Source organism: Python bivittatus, unplaced genomic scaffold (assembly GCF_059951505.1).
Source record: "Python bivittatus isolate LINGU-HERP-01145 unplaced genomic scaffold, Pbiv_v1 ctg000080_np1212, whole genome shotgun sequence".
In the NCBI taxonomy this organism is placed as follows: Eukaryota; Metazoa; Chordata; class Lepidosauria; order Squamata; family Pythonidae; genus Python; species Python bivittatus.
In genome coordinates, this window is record NW_028277035.1 from 82792388 (window position 1) to 82815785 (window position 23398).

Genomic DNA, 23398 nt, shown 5'->3' on the forward strand with positions numbered 1-23398 from the left:
TGCAAGTCCATGTTTCTCCACTCCTACTTGATGAACTCAAGGTTTGAACATGGAATCTTCTGCATGGCAAGGATGTGATCTACTACTGAGTCACTGCCTTCTCTTATCTACCTTTTAGGAAACTTGCAGTGAATTAACGACTTTGACAGCCTGCTTTTTATGGTCTTCCTAGCTCGTTTCACTGACATGGAACCATCAGATGCCAAGCAAAAAAATTTAGGATACTTGACAGATGATCAATACTATTTCCTTGAAGATGATACGCATTTAAGTAATTAATATTTCCTTCCTCTGTCATGGTTGTCTTGTTTTAAAATTAAACAGTGAATTTTGTTTCCCAGTATGGGAAATAAAATTCATGAGGCTGCAAGATATAGTTGGCCATTCCAAGGTATTTCAAAGGCATTAGCTTTTTGGTTTATGAGGGACCAAGGCAACTAATGTGTTGGGGGAAAAACATGAGTTCAGTATCAAATTAACACAAGATATAACATGTTTCTATATGGTACAAAGTTAAACACAATTATATCTGCAAATGTAAATGCGTACTTGCTATTGACACGCAGTTGTTTACAGATTCAAAATAAGAACTGAATATGGCAGGTGTAGAAGTTTGGATGCCTTTCACCCAGTACTTTGGAACATCTCCTTTAACAGAAACATTAACTTCCAAAAATATTTTCTGCAGCCAGCTAAGAGTTTTTCTATTCTTGCTTTTGGATTCCCCCCCCCCACCGCCCCCCACCGCCCATCCTAATTTGCAGAACTCTTCTGACTCAGAAATATTCTTAGGTCTCCTTGCATACACGGAATGTTTGAAATCTCCCCACAGATTTTCAGTAATATTCAAGTCTGAGAACTGTGTAGGCCATTCCAAAATCCTTACCTGTCTTTCCTATAGTGTTTCATGGTTGACTTGGAGGTATGTTTTAGACTGTTTTCTTGCTGAAATATCTAACTGCTTGTCAACTTCAGTACCTTTACTGACTGCGGGATATTAACTTGAAAACTCCCTCTTCCCCAAAACCCCATACCACCTTCTGCTCGAACTGCTCAAAAACTGGTCAACAACAGACCCCACAGATCATGGCAAATGACCCACTGAACAGTTTAACTGACAATGGAGTAATTCTCTATAGATCCACAGTACAGTGACACTGATAGTACAATGGCCCCATCCCACATGTAACTCTTCCCCTTCCCATTTCTAGACTCCACCTAGACAAGAAATGGGCAATCTTTTGGTGCTGGAGATATACCGACAAGAGAAGAGATTGGAGATCTTCCTCTCAGTTCAGAACAGGGAATTGTCTTTGTTTTTAACATTCTCTCAAGTATGTATCAGCTGGTTTTATGATACCAATTTCTGGCAGTTGTCAGGGGTGTCTTTCGGAACCCCCCAAAATGTGTGTTCCAGGATCACTTCAGGATGGTCATTGTAGGGCAGGGCTCTTACAAACAATCAGGATTTTCTGATTTCCTGCTTTACCTGTTGCATTGCAGCCTTCATCTTTGTCATCCAAGGTTGAACAGTATTGTGGCAAGTATGCTTTTTTAGAGGCTGTGTATAAGATTCTCATTCAAAAGATGACCAAAATAATCCTTTTCTGTTCTGCAAACCATTTTCCCATGCTTTGATGTCAAGCGATGCTCAATTGGTACTTGACTGTACATAATCTCATTCTTTTCAATTGGTCAGAAGGACCCCTGACTGCTGTCATAGCTCCCCTATGCATAAGCCTGGTCATGGCTAAATTCTTTCTAAAAGAAGAAACGCAGGGTGTAATTTTATTTTCCTTGCTGTTTTATCCAGTTATTGTATTGTTTTATACTCCCGACTTTTTTGGATACTCTAATTCTGTATTCCTTTTTCTAGAAATCTGCTGCTACATGAATGGGATATGATATTTTCCCATAAATACTGGAATATAAGTTTGCATCCCAGAATTCATTAGCAGGATCATGTTGTGTACAATATTTACTAGAGTATCAAATATACCTGCAACAGTAGTCGTCAGGATAACTCCTTGGATTTTTTACTTAAGCAGTTAATGCTTACTGTCTTTCAATGTCTTTGAAAGCAAAAGGTTGGTGAAATAAGCATCATGTATATGCATAGATGTGTAGAATGGCAGTTTGGCAAGTGATATAAAGATTATTGGTAATGCTCTGTTTAGACTTTGGGGAATTTGGAAACATATTAAATTGCAGAGATGGTGGTGGTATTTCTAAAATGCATGGACCTTCTCATTCACAGCTGCCAACACTTTTGAATTTAGCATCAATTAGCACTCCATAGCAATCTTCCAAGTAAGTGATCACTTTGGATTACAGATGATACCAATACAGGGAAACATGAATTCTTAAAGATTTATGCTTTGCATTGAGTCGCTGTTACTCAATTACAAATACATTAGCAAATTGCAATTGTCCAGCCCTCTGCTAGGGCATTCAGGAAACTCCCTGAACTTCCATTAGTGGTAATGGGAATTCTGTATTCAATTTCTGGCACGTTACAGAGCCTGCCCCATAGTCTTTGGTCTAAGCTGAAGGTTGACTTTCCTTCTACAAAGGGTATAGTAGGGGAAACGTAGAAGCCTGTGGAAGATGTGTGGAACTTTATTTGCATAATCATCTCTTGGTATCCAGCACATTTTTTGAATAGTGTCAGACCTTTTGGACAAATTTTCCATTGACTTGCATAAATGAAGCCTGTAAAAAGCCTGTATGTATGTATGTATGTATGTATGTCTCTCTCTCTCTCTCTCTCTCTCTCTCTCTCTCTCTTTCTTTTACATAAGATGATACATTTTGCCAGAGATTGTGGGCAATGGCTGAAAGCTATAAAAGTCAGGTAGAAGCAATTCCAACCTGAAAAGTGGAGAAATGGGATAGCTGAGTTTTAAAATCAGAAATGGGTTTGGAGAGATCACAATGGAAGGCATCAGTATACTCTCCTAGACCACTGCTTCTCCGTGTAATGCTGTCTCTGTTCCATACTTTATAGCAGTTTGGCAGCCCACGTGCAGATATTTGCTAACCTCAAGTCTGGCCCTTTCTTTTGCTGAGACTTATGGGAATTGAAGTCAATGAATCTTGAGAGCACAACGTTTGGAAAGGCAGGCCTATGGCTTTAGAACTATCCCACTGAAATTCAGTATAATATGATTATGGTGTTTAACTAGAATTCAGAAGTTAGTTAAATGGCTTTGTGTTGGGTTTGATTTCTGGTGCCTCTTTAGACATATGCTTGCCATTTTGTCCTGCCTTTATAAGCAATTTGTAGATTTGCCAGGGTCATTCCAGTGATCATCTTAATCCCATCCATTCACTTTATCTTCCCCTTCTGCTTCCCTCCAACTTGCCAAGCTTCATAATTTTTTCTAGGCCATCAACTTCTCAAGTCCCATGCTGAAACTCAGTAAGTTTCTGCTTGCTGATGTATCTGGATTTGGTCCAGGACAGATGGATTGGTTCTTGCAGTCCATATTATTCTTAATAACCACCTACAAATCCATAAAAGTTTGTTGAATAAGTCATAGTAGTCTGGTTCACACATAATACAAAGCCATAAACCATGTTGTATGAACCACAGTGGCTGGGTTCACACATTGTGTTATCCAAAGGCAAACATTATGGCTTAGTATGCAGTGTAAACCTAGTCATAACATTTCTCACAGGCTTGTTACAAGGACTGAAACATCTTTCTGTTTTATAAAAAGGAATGCTACATTAATTTGGGGATATTTGTGGGGACAAGCAAAGTTATACATTTATACAAGGTAAAGATAGGTGAAAATCTTAGCAAAGATTCTTGTATCAGGAAGTTGCAGATACTTTCTTTTTATTACCTTGAATTAACTTTTAGCTTATCCTTTGAAAATGGCTTCTCTTTCTTTCTTTTTCTAAACTAGTTTCTGTACAGTTTTTGTGCAAGAGATTGTCTGCATAAATAATCTTGCAAAAATGTCTCCAGGTTTTAATAACTGCATCTTGAGCTAGATATAAAGCTTGATTAGACTCATTCTATTGCTGTACATAATTAAATTCTTGGCTGCTTCTAGGTGGGGAGGATCTTCTGATTTAATATGTATTTCTTCAGAGGAGAAATGGTCTGAATGCTTTTTAATTTATCACCCTAGGATTCATATTAGCAGATGTACTATGAAACGCTGTATTTGTCAGGGCATCTGATGCTGTTGTTGCATTGGGTCTCTTTCAGCTCAGTGAGATCAAAATACCATCTTGTCCAGAAATAGACATTTCTAGTACTTTCTCCAAATCTTGCTTCCTAATCCAAGCTATGTTGTGCCAAGAAAACATAGAAAAGTATTTTAGCTCATACTTCACACTTTCTTGGGTTTTTTTTAGCTATAGAGGTTTTATCCTGCCTTCTTCCAAGTTGATCATTCTCAGGGACAATGGCGGGTTCACACCTTACAAAATAGTTTCAGTGGTGGTCTTCATTCTGAATGATGCTTTCTAGTACTGGTTTGCAACTGTCTATCTTTTTTTTCTTACTCTATTCCCATTCTATTCTTTTCTTTCTGGATTCAACAAAACACAGTTGTCTATAATATCCAAATTAATCAAGCTGTTTTGTTCAAAGCATGATTTGCTTGATGGGAAAAGTGAAGCATGATATAAAGCATGCATATGAAAGAGGGAAGATATAAAGCCAAGTGTTTCACAGTTCAGCTGAAATATCTGAATAGGGCCCAGAGATTTGCCTTATGCCACCCAATATGACATAAACCAGATTTGGGTTGCAATCTTTCTGTCTAAGACATGGTTAATGATCCAAGAGATGTGATTGATAAAAAGGTAAAAACTGATTCCAGCATCACTAGTTTATTTGTACATAGTTTTGTATCCAGGTGTCTAATAATAAGTCAAACACAAAACATTAAGTTACAATATAAGGTTAAACTAGAAAATATGGGAGGAATATTCTGTCGCTGAACGAAGGGGAGAAGTTGAAAAGTGTTGTTTTTTTAATGGGGTCACAGCTAAGGTATTAAGATAACTTATTCAAAAATAATAACTAAGGTATCGAGATAACCTATTCAAAAATAAAATTTATTAATTCATCCGGTGTTATCTTGAATCTAGACAGGCTCTTTCTTCTGCAGTGGTCATCATCAGGAGTTATAATGGAGAATATCCTGATAAATTGTGTGCCTTTTGCATTTGTGATATTGAAGATCTGTTGTTACAGTATAAGAGGTTTGGCAACTCTTAATCTTCATCTCCTTCTCAGGTTGAAGTTCTTCCACAATGAACTCTAATCTGATCTGGAAAATAACCCTTAATGTTTCCTGAATTAATAAAGAATATTGCAGAGAATTAAAGATTAATGAAGAGATTTCTGCATCTTTCTCATTTCTCTTAGTAACTTGTGGTGCCAAATTTGGGGACAAACTTCTAACCTGGTATTGGTATATTTCATTGTATATAACAGGTCTGACAAAATGTGTTGCCATAATTATTAAGCAAAAAAAAAAAAGAAAAAGTTTATTTGATCGAGTTGGTTTTTATTAATATTGTGACAATTAAAATAGTTAAATGCTTCCATTTTTTAAAACTCTCTTCACAATTTTGATAGCTTAAAAGGTAAAATAAAACCATTAATAAAAAACAACATTAAGAACATAATTGCAATGTTATCTGTTTTCAAGAAGATTTTTACTTGGTTATAACATTTTAAAAAATAGCTTCTCTATTTCTTGTTACAAATGCAGAATGTAAAATATCTATTTATTTATAGTATTAGTATATCATTGCAATCTGTTGTATTCTGTATTTACATCAATTAAACATAAGCCGGATTTTTTTAAAGAAAAAGTTGAAAGAACTGTTGCTTTGCCTGAGTAAGATATTAGAAGATAGGTTTAAGGCAGCCTTTGTCTGTCTTGAACTTTCCAGATGTTATGGACTGCAATTTATAGCTAGAGATGATAGGAGTTATTTATTTCTTTATTATTTATAAGTTTCTTATTCTTTATTGTTTCTAAGATTTATTAGTCATTCTGTACATTGCAGGGCAGTGGATAATAAATTATAGTCGAACATACCTGGGAAACAGTAAGATGAGGTGTGGTCTAAAGAATGAGTCATATTCTTCTTTATTGGCCCATCTAATCAATCACATTTGTTATTTTGTCATGCAGTCCCACATATGCAATTATGCTTTAGCTCATAATTATATGGCATTTGATTTTACTTTTGTTGTTAATGTTTAAAGGAAGGTATGACAGTTTCAAATAAGTATAAAACTTACCCACAAGACATAGATTGGGAAGGATAAGGGGTGGACCACTGAACTTCGGTGAAAGCTATTTCATTTTTATGTTCTAATTCATGTAGCTCCCACCCTGATGTCGTTCAGGGAATCACTAAAGACCTGGTTGTTCTCCCAGGCCTTGGGGACATGTGGAGCCCCCATTTTGGTTGGTTGGTTTCTTTGTTTGTCTGATTTTTTTTCTGGTTTGGTTTTGGGTTTTGGTTGTATTTTCTATAAGTTGGCTTTTTAGTTGTAAGCCATCCACAGTCTTTTGGGAGTCGGGTGGGCCAACAAACACACACACACACACACACACACACACACACACATACTGCTTTATGGTGTCTTTAACTGTTATTAGCCACCCAGAGCCATGAACGTGAGATGGGCGGCCATATAAATTGAAATAATATAAATAATTCTGAGACTGTGTTCTGGACAAATTACTGACAGCAATGCTGCCCTGTCCTGATGTTCATTTTTTTCATACAATTGGACTCAGTATGAGGTACATTCTAAAATCCTTTTATAAACAATTAATGATTCTGTAATACACTTTAGCCTGAAATATCACACCCACATAGAAAAAGAAAGTTGGCTCCTGCTATGTTCTCCAAGCTGAGAACACATATTGCCTCCAGCCATACCATTTCTACGCTCCAGCCCTTTATGTGGAAGGTTTTTTGATGTGTACTAAAACAGTAATTATTCCTTCTCATTTTCACTAATGAATTAGAGCTTCATTGGTGCAGTAAATGAGAACTGTATCCTGTATTCTCACCAACATTTTTCCAATCTTTGGTGATAGATACAGAAAAAAAGTTAGTTAGTTAGATTTTTATTGTTATCTATGAGCTTTATACTTATTGCTAATTGTTATGTTTTACTATGTTTTTATGCTTTATGATGTTAAGCCAGGGGAAACCCTGTGATAAGCACTGAGAGTCTACTATGAGATTGTGGCTGTATATAAAATTGACCATAAATAAGCAAGCAAACTGGGTACGGGAGCCGCACTTGTCTGTGGATTAATTTTATACTTCCCCAAACCTCATCCTGATCTCCCGATGCGTCCCCTATCCTGTGTGCATGTGTTTGCGTGTGTATGAAAGGAATGTGATGGACAACCCAGAGAGAGAACAAACGATGCACTGCTGCAAATACAGGTGTGGCTACAGCTTGCATCAATTTGGGATCCTGATCCATTTTCCCCAGGCCCACCCGGTCACCCATAAAAAATGCTCCTGCCCTTCCTGTGGACAGAAGCTGCAGTTAAGGCATTATTCAGACAGCAGCTGACAGGCTGTCATGTGAAGATTGGTTTATTTATTTATTTATGGCCGAAGGCCAAAAGCAGGATACACTAGCCCAAATAAACAGAAGCTTAAATAAATAAGGAAATACAGCATAATGGACGTTCAACTACAATAGAGTTAGGTGTAACTGGCACATTTTCAATACGAAAATTAAATCTATATCTCCCTTGCAGCAAATCATTCTTGAACAAAATTTTAAAAACTTTTCTGGTTATTCCTATAGTCAATCTACTAATAGAAAAAATGCTATTTTTTTCATCTGCCTTATCCTAATGAATAACTAATAAAAGCTTTATTAGGTTGGAGTGCCAAGTTTAGTTCATAGGTCTCTAAATCTTCTGAAGAGCTAGACCAAACAGACTATCACCTGAAGAATCATCAGCCAATCAGGCACCTATGGCAGCTCCAGGAGATGATGACCTGAGCAGATAATGAAGGGGTAGATTCTGGCAGGGCACCTAGACCAGGAACATGCCAGTTGTGATGGAATGGAATTATGAAGGCCAGACTCAGGGAGAGAAGCATCCTCTTTCGTCTCTGGAAGGGAGGGGAAGAGATAAGAGGATGAGGCTGGCACCTCCCTGAGGAATTCACTTGGTGTTTACTGGCTGACCCTGGGAACTGGTTTCAGTCTGGGAAGATTCTTGCTTGTAGCTAATAAACATTGCTGAACTGAAGCTGCATGGTTTCCTGGAGTTCCTTGGGCTAGGCCTGACACAGCAGAATGAAGGTGATCAGCATGTCTCCTTGAGAGGAGAGGGCAGCAACACCTCCCCTATCCTCTCAAGCCATGGGGCTATATAAAAGCAACCTTCAGGTCTTTGTCTCTCCCTTGGAAACAACTCTCAAATTTCATGACAAGTCCTAAATGTCCGGCTATTTACCTCAAGAAGTTTACAACAGAGCAAGAAACTAGGTACAGAAACTTAGCCCTTTAGGTCTTCCAAAAGTACTGTCCATCCACCTTGCCACTGGTTGTACCCCTCTTTCCTTCTACCTTTCCCAGCATTATGGACTTCTCTAGGGAGCTAGATCTTTTCATAATGTGTCCAAGATATGATAATGGGGTTACTTAAACCAGTTGAACTTTGGATTTGTTCATGCTAGATTGCAAGCTAGAGAATCATCTTCCAGTCAGTTGCATCACTAGAGGTTCTGATTTATTGAGAGCAGACTCAAGGGATGCATATTTTATTCCTCTGGAAAGGTACCTTGCTGAAAAAGGAAGTCTGTCAAGTGTCCTGATTTGAGACCCAGTGTGCATGATGACATGTACATGATCCTTTGATTATGAAATCTTTCTCTATGTAAAAACACCCAATATCCTGAATTATGCTAACTATTGATTTAATACTGAAATCTTAAGTGTAAACTGAGCCAAGTTTACCATGGCCTCGTGCCCACTGATATTTTAATGTTGGTTGCAATGTGGATTTTTTATTGTGATTGTGTTTTATGTTGTACAGTGTGAATGTTTTATTTATGCTGCCACTATGGATACTTTTTTTAAAAAAAATTTGTAAGCCAACATGAGTCAATATGGATTTGATGGTACACAAATGGAATTAATAACAAATATTTCAGCAAAGTGAAATGGACATTTTTGCTGATTTTGCAATGCAGTGACAGAACTTCAAATGTCTCCTGTAGCCAAGTGATCTTCTAATTGCCTGTCATGCCTCTTGCCACTCTTGGTTTTTGATGGGAGACAGTGGATTAGGCAGGAATGTCAGCGCCTGCTGGAGAGAAACATAGGAATTGATCCTCATTCCTTCTTTTCATCAAGAGATACATCGTTGAAGATTGGATTCCATCCTTGGATCAAATGACTTTGGGATTCAGACACAGCTTTGGCAGGGATTCACAACTTCTTTTATAATTAGCATTGCTGCCTTTAATTGGAATAATTCACTTGATGTTAATCTCTGGCCGCTAAATGGATACAGGTTAGATCTTATGCCTTTGCACAATAATGAAAATTTCTGGAAAGGTGTGGAAGTGATAAATCTTAATGTCAGTTGTTTGTGCAGCATTAGCATCGTATAGTTGACCCGCTTGAAACGAGCCATAGACAAAGTCAGCTTGCTTAGAAAGACTGCTTTCTGTTTACAATACCCTTAAATAAACAGTATTTGCTAATAGACCTCAAAACCTGAGCTTGGATTCACTTTGTCTTAGCATAATGTGTCTTTACACAGCATAAAATGTTTGGAGCAGTGAAAAGTGGGAATGTTTTGTGGCATCACCCCAACCTGCTTGTGGAAGTGATCCACTTTAATACAGAAAAATGGTCAAAGGGCCAGAAAGGCCTCCAGTTCAGTGTGGTGAAGCTGCATTCAGGCAGTGCCTAGAAGCAAGAGTTGGCTTTGTTTCATGGAGCTGCATTGAAGGGGCAGTTCATTGAACCTTGATCAGAGCAAAACATCCCTTCAGGGCTTCATATCAGCCTAATGTCTCTTACTATCAGTGTCCTTATAGAATTATTTTGGTTTGCACTGCTTTTGTTGGAAGCTCTGAAGAATCAAAAGCCCTGCTGGTTCATGCTGGAAAGGGCAGAGAGGAAAGGGAGGGGCAGGGCTCTCCTCTCTTTCTCCTCTCTTCTATTAAAAGCCAGGGAGATATTTTTAAGAAAGATTTGCTATTGGGTTGTCATGTGGTGGTACTCTTCCTGGTAGGCACATAGGTAGAGGCTCTGTGACCATTGGGTTCTCCAGAGCATCCTTTGCTCTACCTATGCTATTGCTATCTTATTCTACAAGAATATTTTTCTTATTTCTTCTCTGAATGTTACAGGTTTGATGGCAAAAAAGAAGAGATCAGGAAAGGAGATCTGACGTTGAGCCTCAAAACTCTTGCCTCAAATCTCAATAGGGTAGATCTGAAAAACCCTACGATCCCCTAGATGTCCTTCTAGGGATCATAGGGTTAATCAGATAGACTTTGAATAAGAAGAAGTCCTGATTGTTTTTTTTCATTATAACCATAGCAGACTTACTTAAAAGTATTGTAAAGCCTTAGACAAATCCATTCAGCCTAAGCTGAATGGTAGTCAGCACTAAAAAGGATAGATAAGACTTTTTCAGAAACCAGTCTTCAGTGGTACATGGCCATTTACTAGTGTAAGTTTAAGAAAAGATGTTGCTTAAATACTATATTTGGAAGTGTCAGATGAGGTATCACAAGGTTTGCACTACAGCAAAAAAATCTCTTTGATCATAATTGGTGAAATGTGCCACCTTTGTATGGATGATTAATAATTTAATCACATTTAAGTTTCTTGAGGCAGTGGTGAATATGATACATATGTCACACAATCAATTCAATGTCTTGGTTTTTCAGATACTTTTAAAAAGTCTAACATCTTTGGAATCCAGAAAATAAATTTAATTCTCAAGGATTTATTCCAAAGCCAGCTGCTATACTGCTCAGTTTTAATTAAACAGTTATCCCACCATAACAATGGCTTCTGTTCACTTGGACTACTTTATTTAAAGTTGGTTTCACAGATCACATTATGCCATAATTTATTTAATTCTAGATTGTTAAAAAAGCTACAATGGCTGGGTTCACACAATATGATAAATCAAAATCACTTCTAGGCTTAAAACAATGTGTGAACAAAGCCTAGGAGCTTATAAAGCAACATCAGGACCAAATGTTCCAAGTAACAAACTTTTAACTGACGTTTCAAAAACCTCTTGTTGATGTGACTTTCTAGAGGGTATGGCTTCCATTCATTTGGGAGGGAAGGATTATAAAGATGGAATGAGAGGGGCACCCTCCTAGAGACCTCCCATTCCCACTCTGATTTTGAGAGAAAAAATAAAACACCCCACATTCAGAATTTAGCCATTTTGCTGCTGAGTTTGATTTAATTTGTCACATGGCTTCTTGTTTACATACACTCCGCTTTTCTATGCAAAGTTATATACACACTTCCTAATATTTTCTAGTACTAATTCTCTGAGAAGATCAGATTTGTGCAATGATCCATTGGTTTGTTTTCTTGGCTGTGCACGGTATTCTCACGAGTCTTCTCCAACACCAACAGTCAAAAGCATCCATATGCTTCCTATCCTGCTTCTTCAAAGTCCAGCTTTTGCTTCCATAGGCTGTCACAGGGAATACCCAGAGAACTACTACTCACTCGAGGAACAAATGACCAGAGTTAAATTATCCTATTTCAGATATTTTATGCAAAGACCTAGCTCTCTGGAGAAGGCTCTAATGCTAGAAAAGGTGGAAGGAAAAGGAAGAAGAAGCCGACCAGCAGCAAGGTGGATAAACTCAGTTACAGAGGCAATGGGTGCGCTGTTGGAGGACATGAAAGGCCAGGTTAGAGACAGATCATCATGGACCAAATCTCTCTGGGGGGTCACTAGGAGTCAACCCTGACTTGATGGCACATAATCAGTCATCCTCTCTGAGACATGTTTTGTGCTCCTCAATTGGAAGCAAGAAGCACTTTCAAAACAGATAGTGCTTTTCAGATGGCCTGGTGCACACATAAAAATGGCCAAGCCACATTACACTGGTGTTTCTTAGCCTAAATACCTATTGTAAATCGTTCTTGCCAGGGCATCCTAGATGGAGGGTAATATTAAGCCAATGATTGGCAACTTATCCTCCCTACCTTGGTTTATAGATTTTCAAAATGCTATCATTCCCTTTCCCTCTCTTTCTTTTTTGGGCACTAGTCAAGTTGGTGTCTATTAATATTTTTCAGCTCCTATACTTATAATATCTTTTTTTCTAAATGTGTGTCATTCACAGCTATTGACTGAAATGCCCTTTCATTTTTACATTGTTATTTCTTTCCATCTAGGTTGGGATGAAAATCACAGGAATGTTGTTTATGACAAACATTTTGTATACTTCTGAAGACTGTATAATACGTCTTGCTTTGAAAAAGAACAAGAAAATGTGTTTCGTCCCCAGAATATTAACTGAAAATAAAATCAATTCATATAAATAAGTTTTGAAGTCCTATTTATCTGTATTACTGTTCTATCCAACATTAATTAGTGGAAGTATTGTAGAAAGGACTGAATACATTAATCAGCTGGTTGGTGTGTATCAATGAGTAATCAAAGACTTTTTAAATTTGACTTTATATTTGTCTATAATTAGAAATGGCCCCTACAGAAATGATGAAGCAGTATATTTTAAATAATCTTCATTCAGCTCTTGATCCAAGCTATATATTAGGATGAGTTTTGGGGCTATAAAATAATTTCTGTTGATTCTGATCTAACTTCATAGACCAAGGATAATTATAAATTTCCTGGGTAGGGTTACTTTGATAATTCTTCCAACAGGTGAAAACTTTATTGAGTTGACATTCTTTAGCAGGATCCTTCTTTCAAATGAGTATTGCCCAATATTTCAATTCATATTCAGCCTGTGATCTAACAAAGATATATTTCTTCATGCAGGAAGTTTTCTTTGGAAGTTTGCACTGCTCTTGTTTACACTAGGGAATAAAGAAAGCCTGATTTTGAACAGAAAGGTTGCTTTGTTTCTTTAGTAATGCCAACCCCAGTACCAGGAAGTTCCAGAAATCTCTGGCTGCAGGTATGATTTTATCCTGCTCAAATCTATACCTTTGTTAGATTGCTGTGTCTTGTAGAATTTCTTGTAAAAGAATATTTGAAATGCCAATAGAGCTCTTCCTCCAAATCCCTTTGTTTCCTATGTTCTGTTTTGAAGGCTAGTGCCCCAAAGACCTTAAATATCTTGAGTTTCTTTGAGATGCCAAAGGAAACCAGGGACTGTCTCTCCCCATCCAAAAGGGGAAAAATGGAAAGACAAGGAATAAAATTACTTATTCATTAGTTTAATATTTTATGTGTGTAAAGTACTCAAAGTAGAGTCAAATAGCTTAGAATAGTATCACAAAATAGACAATTATTCCAAAGCTGAAAGGAGCTGAAACAGAAAATGCCAGTAGACTAATTAAGTTTTGTTGTTCAGATTGGAGAGAATGCGATGGCTTCATTTTGATGTCATGTTAAACTGTGCTTTTCTGTTAAAGGCACAAGTTCTCAGACTCATATTTTTTCCCTCCCTTCTCCAGTGCTGCTGAAACAAATATTTTGTATTTCCATTTCTAATTTTAATAAATCAGTTCAGTGTTGTGTTTAACTTTCTATTACCTTTCCCTTTAGGAAGCAACAGGACTGTGAACACTATTCGATAAAGTAGGGTTTTTTCCCCAAAGAGGTTGTGGGACTGTTTTGACTGTGCAAAGTTACCTCTAACCATAGCCAAATTCCACTACAATAGCAGCAGGCTACAGGGATTGGTTTATATTTCAGCAATAATGATTGCCATCTTGTTCATGCCATTTTAGCTGTAACAAATCCACAAAATGTCATGAACAGCTCAAGGCTTAGTGACATAAATTATAGTTACTTGTGTAGTTTGAAGCACGCATGGATTACTATCACAACTGGAAGTAGTTCTACCCACATAGCATAATGGCTTGGTTAAGATCTCTGGGTTGAATATCATACCTTCCAAGCAGTCAGTGAAGGTGCAGTAAGACCTTCCGTGAAAAGAATTCTGAATTCTTGCAACTTCTGAAAGTCTTGCATGTCAGATGATCTATTTTTATCCTTCTTCCCTGTCCTATCTTTAGCAATATAGTAATATTTTATTTGGTATGGACTTATATGTTCTGCTGCTAGTTAATAGTTATAACGATACTAAATCACACCCCACCCCCATGTAGCAGCTACCTTCATAGATGCCAACCAGTGTTGATGCTGTGAATGATACACCTCTCTTTCTTATTTGTTTCTACTCTCAGACTAGATAACTATAGATGTTAATTTGCCTGGGCCTTATACAGGCAGGTTGAAGGGTTGAACATACAGTATGTAATATCTAACTGTAAGGTTCGATAGCCTGGATTCTATGGTTTCCAATGAGACTCCAGACAGAGGTTTTTCAAAAGCAAATACAGCTTTTATTACTGGCCAGAAGAAAAGCAGGGTGGACTGGTCTCTGTCCAGCTGGCAGAAAGTAGATAGGGAACAGCCACACCCAGAACAGTTTACAACAGCTTTTATACCTTTTTGTCATCCGGAAGCATCTAGGAGGAGGGTCACACACACACAAGTGTGCCCACCTTCTAGGGTTGGCATAACATTAGCTTAAGTAGCATAAACTAATAGTCAAGTCTCTAGTCCTCACTTGTTCCAGAGGTTCCTCATATAAGGCATTGCTATCTAGCTTGCCCAAATCATGCAGAGGATGTAGTTGCACAGTGTGGTCAGAAGCAAGAGCAGGTGTAAAAGTTCGTGCATGCTCAGGAAATGTATCTAGGAGCTGGGAGGGGGGAAGGGTAAGACTGCAGACGTCCCCCCCCCCCTTCAGGATCTCTGATACAAGCAAGCAAGGCCTTTAGCTTAACCACATCTTTCCATTTCCTTTTACACCTCTGCAAACTCTTAAAATGTCCCTTTACAATCGGCATAACTATGCTTAGCACCATATAACTTTTATAAGATCCTTACTTGCTCCTATGTCGGCAGGAACTTGAGGTACAGAAGCAAAATAGGCAGTGAGTCTAACCATACCTTACACAACATATGGGGGCAACCTATGCATGACAAGTTCCAACAAGAACAACATCAGTCGTACAGTGCCTCCTAGTGGCCAGTAGTGAAATATAATCACTATATAGCATGTGTGAACGCAGACTTTGTAGTCTGTAAACCTTGGTGCAGTGTTGTTCAAACTTGGCCACTTTAAGATGAGTGGACTTCAACTCCCAGAATTCCCCAGCCAGCCATGTTGAAGTCCACTCATCTTAAAGTGGCCAAGTTTGGACAACACTGCCTTAGTGTATGGCTTAGCATGTTTTGTAAATCAATTATGGCTTATTCCGTAAACCCATAAAGCGTGGGTTCTTGTGTGGTGTGAACCCAGCAATAATCTCTGATTTCATTCCAAGTGAAGTTGCATGCATATTCAATGCATCTCTTTCGAACTCAATAACCTTCCCCAAACATTCTTAGATTGGCCTCATTGATTCAAATAATATGTTTGCTGATCAAGTGAAATTTAATTTCACTGCATAATATATGTTTGTTGTGCAACTGAAATTAATTTCACTGCATTATTTGTTGATCAATAATCTGTTTTCTATTTCCTCTCAGTGCAAGCCTCAACTTAAAAGAAGAGATTTTCTTCAAGAAAGCAGTGGAGAGGAAAGGATTAAATTTGCCCTTCCTGCTGGCTACGATCCTATTTATTTTCAGCCTTTTCCCTCTAGCTGCTATAACTTGCATTATATCAATACTCTACTCCTGCATCTAAAATGCAGAGATGCATGTAAAATGACATTTAGTTGGGTCTGTATTTCACTCCATATATCTGTCTGTCTGTCAAAAATAGGATAGGCAACTCTTCCCTTAACAGTAACACAACTATTCTGAACTTAAGACATTGCAAACTGACACTTAAGGTACACAATCAGCAACAGTTTATACCTTACTCTCCTTCTCTGCCTGAAATCACATAGTTTAGTTTTAAAGCCTCCATTATTTCTTAAGGTTGCAGAGAAATTCATTTTGCTAAGCAAAGCCTTCCATTTTCTCTGTTTCAGCTTTCTTTCTTGCTGGCGTGTCAGTTTGTGTAAGGCTGCCTTGGAGAACTGGTCCAGCCAGGCAAACAACTGTTTTTGCTTCACTGCATTTCTGCAGCCATCAAAGAAGAATAAATGCCAGATCCAGGGGAAGGGTCCAGATAACAAGGAGGCTACTGTACTTCTTAGGGCCTCATCCATTAAATCAGTATTCTATGTAATTTGCATTAGAATTTACATCAAATTATCTGGATCCTTTTCAGTCAGGATTCAGGCCCAGGTATGAGATGAAAACGGCATTGGTCTTAGATGATGCATTGCTTTTAGATGATCTCTGGCATGGGTGGAACGGGGGTTGTGCATCCATCCTTGCCCTACTTGACCTCTCAGCAGCTTTAGATACCATCAACCATGGTATCCTTCTGGATCAGCTGAGAGAATTGGGGGTGGGTGGCACAGTGTTCTGCTGGTTTACCTCCTTTCTCCAGGGTCGATTCCAATCAGTGGTGGTTGGGGAGGAGAAGTCCCACCCTCAGCCCCTACTATGTGGGATAACACAATGTTCAGTACCCTCCCTCTCCCATTCAACATCTACATGAGGCCATTGGGTGAGCTCATCTGTCACCGGGGGGTGAGATATCATCAGTACGCTGAGGACACCCAATTATATATCTCTGCCTCTGGTGAATTAAGTATGTCATGAACATCCTATCCCTGGTGCCTAGAGGCTGTGAGGGTCTTCGAGGAGTCATGAGTCCAGAAGGACACCCAGACCCCAGGTCTGTCTGGGGCAGTGCTATCCCATCCAGTACCAAAGATGGTATAGTCCTAGCACCAGAAGGCCCCAAAACCCAAAGCCACTCAGTCTTGCCAGGGTTCACCTGAAGCCTGTTGTTCCCCATCCAGACCTTCACAGCCTCCAGGCACCAGGATAAGACATTCACAGCATCGCTTAATTCACTAAGGGCAGAGATATATAATGGGGTACAATCTGATGATATCTCTCCCTGTGGCGATGGATGAGCTCACCCAGGGGCATTAAATAGGAGAGGAGAGAGCACCAAACCTTGCGGCACTCCACACAGTAGGGGCCAAGGGCAGATCTCCCCAATCACCACTGACTAGAAACAACCCTGGAGAAATGAGGTGAGCCAACACCATGCCGCATACCCCCAATCCTCTGAGCTGATCCAGAAGGATACCATGGTTGATGATATTGAAAGCCACAGAGAGATCAAATAGGGTGAGGATGGATGCACAATCCCCATCCTGCCCTCGCCAGAGATCCAAAAGCACGACCAATGCCATTTCCATCCCATACCCAGGCCTGAATCTCAGTTGAAAGGGATCCAGAAAATCCACTTCTTCCAAGGTCCTCTTAAGCTGCTGCTCAACCACCTTCTCAATCACCTTCTCCAAAAAGGGGAGGTTAGATACGGGACAAAAATTCACTCAAAAGAAGAATTAACCACTGCTAGAACCTACTCACACACAACACCCCCCCCCCCCCAGCTGCTTTAAGAAGCCAGGAGGGGCATGGTTCTAAAGAGCAGGTGGCTGAGCTCACAGTCTTAAGGACTCTGTCACTTCCACAGGTTCAACAGGTTCAAATCATTCCCAGATAACCAGGCAAGATTCCTCCCCAGGCATTTCCTCCGGACCTGCAACAAAGCCTGTGTCCAGCTGCAAGAGAATCCAAGCAACTTTGTCCAACAGATGCTGAACAAATTCCTCCGCACATCCCTGCAAGAGGTTCTCTGAGCTACTCCACCCAGGAGGGCTTGTGTCACCTGAAACAGGTCCATGGAGTGGCTATCTGCAGATGCAAAAAAGGCAGAGAAGTATTGATGCTTCGCTGCCCTCACTGCCACAAGGTAGGCCTTAATAGTGGCTTTAACTTGTATTTGGTTAAGCTTGTCCCTTGTTGAGTGCCATCAACGCTCTAGACATCTCTTGTTTCAAGAGTTGTTCCCTCAACTCCTCCATGAACCACGGGGAGTGACAGGATCCCCAAGAGTGGAGAGGTCGGATGGGCACAATCTGATCCAATGCCTTAGCTGCCCCCTTATTCCAAGTGGCAACCAAGGCTTCAGATGGGCCATGCAGGAATAGCCCCCAGCTCCCTCTGAAACCGAGATTGTCCATCAGTCGCCCGGGGGTGGGGGGAACCAATCTAATGGGTCCAGCCTCCCTTCAGTGGATAGTGGTGCTAGAGTATGGTAATCTGATGGTAGATAGTTATCAGGGCGTGATCTGACCATGACGAGGGAGTCACCAAAAGCTCCCCCAATTTCAAATCACATAGTCACTGCTCCAACAGGAACTGACCAAGGATCTGGAACTTGAGACTGGTATAAGTCAGTGGTCCTGTGTTCCCTGAGAACAGCCCACTCTCTGTCTCCCACCATATCTCACCATAAAACTATGCCTCTGCCTCCCCATGGCAGCGCCATCCCCAAATTCAGGCCCCTCAGTTCCCAAGACCGAGAACCTCCCACTGTCCACTCCAACCATCTCTGGGAGGAAGAGCCAGGCACCCTGAGGCACTTCAGTTTCACTAGTTCCCAGCGCCATCAAGGTATCCAGCCACCACCTTCCCACTCCACTACAACACACACACACACACTACAACACACTCATACACACTAACACTCACAGGCACCCTCCTCTGCTGCTCCCACCAGCTGGTAGAAGGCTCCTTTCCATTCACCACCACCACCAATTCCTCCTCTGGCTGTCACCCAGAGAGAGGAATCAGTCTTCAGTCCACAGTGGAGAATTTAACCAACATCCGTCGTTTTCTTCCTTGTTGGGGCTACATGGAGGGAAGGCAAAAGTGGCTTCTGCAGGGGAAGGGGGTCCACAGTAGCCTGCCACTCTACTGTAACCCCCCTCCTGCCCAGCCACCACCCACACCTCCAAAGCCCCAGCATCCAGCAGCAAGAAAAGCAGATGATGCAGGAAGGGACTGTCCAGTAACAAAGGTGACCAGCAGCAAAACAGATGGTGCAAAAAGGGACTGTCTCCAACCACACTGAGTCCACAGGCGCTAAATCCTCTGCCAAGTCTGCAGTTGCGGTCGACTCGGTAGGCATGGCCAGCACCACAAAACATCAAGTGTGGCTGTCCTCCAGCATGTTCCGTTTTGCTTCGCTCCACTCCTCCAACCCTCCAGCCCAAACAGAGTAAAAAGTCCACTTCCACCCAGGTAAGTGCCACCAAAAAACATCCTCAACACACCGCAACATACAATTACAAGGACAGCCCGACCACGGCTCCCCCTCTCTCCGCCATCTTGATACTTTTCAACTTTGGAATTGGAGAAGACTCTTAAGAATATAATGGATAGCCAAAATACAACCAGATGAATCATAGAACAAATCAATCAGAGTTCTTACTCGAAGCACAAATGACCAGGCTCAAATTAACATATGTCCTGTAATTGACCTACATTTTTCAGTTAACACCTGCTTAGACAAGCTAGCTTTTCCTATTTACTTTTACAAGTTGTGAGTTAAGAAACTTTTTGCTCTAACCCTAATCAGATTCCCCCCCCTTCTTTTGTGGTAGCAGGTACCCAGTGCCTGCTAGACACTCAATCCTCATTAATATGTAACCTTGCTTTGCTAATGCCTAAACTAAGCAACTCTGGGGGTGGAAGGGAAAAGAGAGCTTGCAGAGCTATAAAACTTGCCCAACAAAAGCAACCCCTTTGTGAGTTGAATTCTGGAGACACTCCCTGCTGCTTGAGCTCACTGCGGCAATTAGGGAAGGATCCCTGGTGCTGTAAGTAATTAATGGGGACAATTTAAATAAACATGATGTTTGTTTTGGTCCTGGCACCTCTTCTAATGTTGTCCTCCTTCGGTATCTCTCCTGCAAATTCTAAATTAGCTGGCAACCCAAGAATTTCAGAAGACAAAATATTTTGCATACATTTTGTGAAGACGTAGCTCCCTTGGGAAGTTCATAAAGCTGGGAAAAGTAGAAGAGGACAACTAGCAGCAATGTGGATAGACATGATTTCAGTTGCAGTGGGTGCCTGCTGGGGGACCTGAAGGGATAGATTGGTGACAGATCATCCTGGAGATCTATGTGGTCGCTCACAGTCAACACCAACTTAATTGGACTTAATCGATCAATGAATCAATAAATATGTAAGAAACCACATTCCAAAAGAGGACAAGGCCAGAACAAAAATTAATTAACAACATTAAGTAAAATTAATTGCCTGTACAGTAAGGTGCCCCTTCATAAAATTAATGGATCCTCCATCTTCATATACAAACTATCCTATCTCTCACACAAACCACTCTCTCACACACAGACGCACTTTCACAGAAACATGTTCCTCTCTGTCCTTGTAGCAGAAATATCAAAAAGAAAATAGAGATGGGGCAGGAAAAATGTGAGTTATGCTGGGTACAGAAAGAAAAGGAAATTTAAAAATTAGGTAGAAATGATCGGAGGAGAAAAGACAGCTGGACCAAGAAGGAAAGAAGGGAGAAAGAAGTCCTGTTTAGGCCTTACAAAAAGTTTAAATTAGTCAGATTTCTGCTAATTTTCATTATGTTATTTATTGTTTTAATCTGTTGTAAGCCGCCCAGAGTCCCCCATTGGCGGGAGATGGGCAGGGATAAGTTTGATAAATAAATAAATATAAATAAATAAATAAATAAATAAATAAGTGTTTAAAGGCATCCCTGCTTTTTGGCAGCAGTATCTGCAATGACATTCTTCTGTCCATTTGTTTGTTTTCAGCAGCTCTTCTACGAGATGTAAGGCAAGCCCCCTCCCCATTTCAAAGGTAATTATGTGAGGAAAATAGTGCTCTTGTCATATAAATAAGGCAGTGGAAATCTTTTCCAATTTACAGGGATTTTGATGGAGACCTCCAACAAGAACCTGACAATCTATATACTACTAAAACTCTTGTCTCTATAACATACAACTGGGCGAAACAGTGTGTCATAGGGCAATAATTTTTGAACCAAGGTATCTCAAATTTCCAGTAGTAATGTATGGCTGTGAGAGCTGGACCATAAAGAAGGCTGAGCGCCGAAGAATTGATGCCTTTGAACTGTGGTGCTGGAGAAGACTCTTGAGAGTCCCCTGGACTGCTAGGAGGTCAAGCCAGTCAATCTTAAAGGAAATCAACCCTGATTGCTCATTGGAAGGATTGATAATGAAGCTCAAGCTCAGATACTTTGGTCACCTCATGCAAAGAGAGGACTCTTTGGAAAAGACCCTGATGCTGGGAAAGATTGAAGGCAAAAGGAGAAGGGGATGGCAGAGGATGAGATGGTTAGATAACATCACTGAAACAATTAGCATGGAACTGAGCCAACTCAGGGAGTCAGTGAAGGGCAGGAAGGCCTGGCGCAATATGGTTCATGGGGTCACGAAGAGTCGGACACGACTTAACAACTGAACAACAACAACAATCTCAAATTGGCTAACTTACAGAATGTGTCCAAATTCTGGGACCCTTTACTCGTGGGATTGAAATTTGGGAAATCTGTGGCTGCTTCAGCACTGCACTGCAGCAGTCAGTGCAGGTCCCATGTTCGTCATTGGAAGATTCCTGACCTCTTTCCCACCTCCCTCTGCCCCCTGCACCCAATCGGCTGATGGGCAAGTGGCAATTGGCTGCTTTGGAAATGAGGCAGAAATTTGAAATCTCTTAACAGCAGTTAGCGGTGAGGGTAGGAGGAAGGAGTGACTTGGATGACTGCTGGCAAGATAGGGCTGGCTGGGGGGTGCCAGTGGTCAACAGGTGAGCCCTGTTCCTCCCTCGAGGGAGGGGTCCCTTGGGGATATACTGGAATGGGAACTGGGGTGCAATTTTCCTCACAGTCGCCATCTCCCTTTGTTCCACCTCCCCCCAGCAAAGTGGCAGGTAGTTCTGCTGGTCACCTGTGGTGGAGGGGGAGGTGGGAGAGGAAGTGGGGGAGGGGGAGGTGGCAGCTTCACTGGAGGGAGGGAGGGAGGGAGGGAGGGGGAGGGGGAGGTGGCAGCTTCACTGGAGGGAGGGAGGGAATGAAGGAGGGAGGAGGGAGGGAATGAGGGAGGGAGGATGGATTTTTGACAGCTTCCCACTAGCAAAATCAATGGGGAAGCCTGCAGCAAGTCGTAAGTTGCTCATACTCCCACTGCTTTTTTGCCCTATGTCATTCTGTTTCTCTGTTTAGGTAAATCTTTGAAATGATGATCCAATGGTTCACGGGTTGTCTAGTTATATATGAAGTTTGCTTCAAGTGCCTGAGCACATTCCAAAGCATTGTAGATAAAATAAGATCTATCTAAACAGACATACCCTAAATCCTTGCAATCTTAATTTTTTGGGTTTTTTTGCTTCACTGAAGAGTTTTCTTCTATAATGTGGAATCATAATTGCTTTCAACTGCCTCTAGAAAAAAAAAAGGCAAGCAAATTGCATTTATACTTGCACAGGTTTCAGGCCAAATCTTCCTAAAACTCAAATGACAACCTGAAAATTACAATTACAAGGATTTAGGATACCTTTGTTTAGATAGATATTATTTTCTAAAAAATGTTTTGTTATTCGTCCGTACAATTGAAGCAAACAAAAATGTGTGGAGAGGTAGAAATCAGCTTTACATTTGATTTAATTTAATTGATATTAAAGTGATGAAATACAGTTATTAGGAATACTCAGCATGTACTAAGGGTACCCTTATTCTATCTTACTAAAAATTACAATTCTAGATTTTTGGAGGGGTTCTACCTCATAACCAGGTGCCTTCTTTCTTAGAGGGTTCTTGAACATGATCATTTTATGAGATGTATCCCTGGCTTTCTTGCAGTAAACTGGAGCTCAAAGTCCAGTATTGTTGCAATATAAATAGGTGGTGCAATAGTAAAGAATGTATATAGGTCAGGGTTCAGTTGTTGGTGTTCTGTGAAGCACTGTGTGCACTGATAATGTAACCTAACCTGGTAGTGAAACATTTGCAAGAAGAAGAGCTCACAGAACACCAAGAATCCATCAAACGGGCAATGTTCACCACATTGCTCCCTGGAATGGTGCAATCATCCACAGCAATAACTAGGAATTTCCATCTGTGACTGACATGGAGACTGTACCCAAACACCCTTGGATTGCATTTTGCTGGCCTTTTGTCACCTTTTGCTGATTAACACAATTAATGGAAGTGTCTATAGAAATGCTCCTCACCACTGCCA

The 23398-nt window shown here is 40.3% G+C and overlaps 1 protein-coding gene across 9 annotated transcripts in view; it reads left to right on the forward strand.

Annotated features, from left to right (window-relative positions):
* Positions 1 to 23398, forward strand: part of FHIT (fragile histidine triad diadenosine triphosphatase) — a 1182997-nt gene that overhangs the window by 124491 nt on the left and 1035108 nt on the right. Inside the window, exons 5-6 of one of the 9 annotated variants that reach the window (XM_088134428.1) lie at positions 17788 to 18066; positions 20954 to 20999. The exons of the other annotated variants lie outside the window; for them this stretch is intronic. The gene's annotated coding sequence lies outside the window, so the exon portion shown is untranslated. The remainder of the gene's footprint in view (positions 1 to 17787; positions 18067 to 20953; positions 21000 to 23398) is intronic. 9 annotated transcript variants of the gene reach the window in all.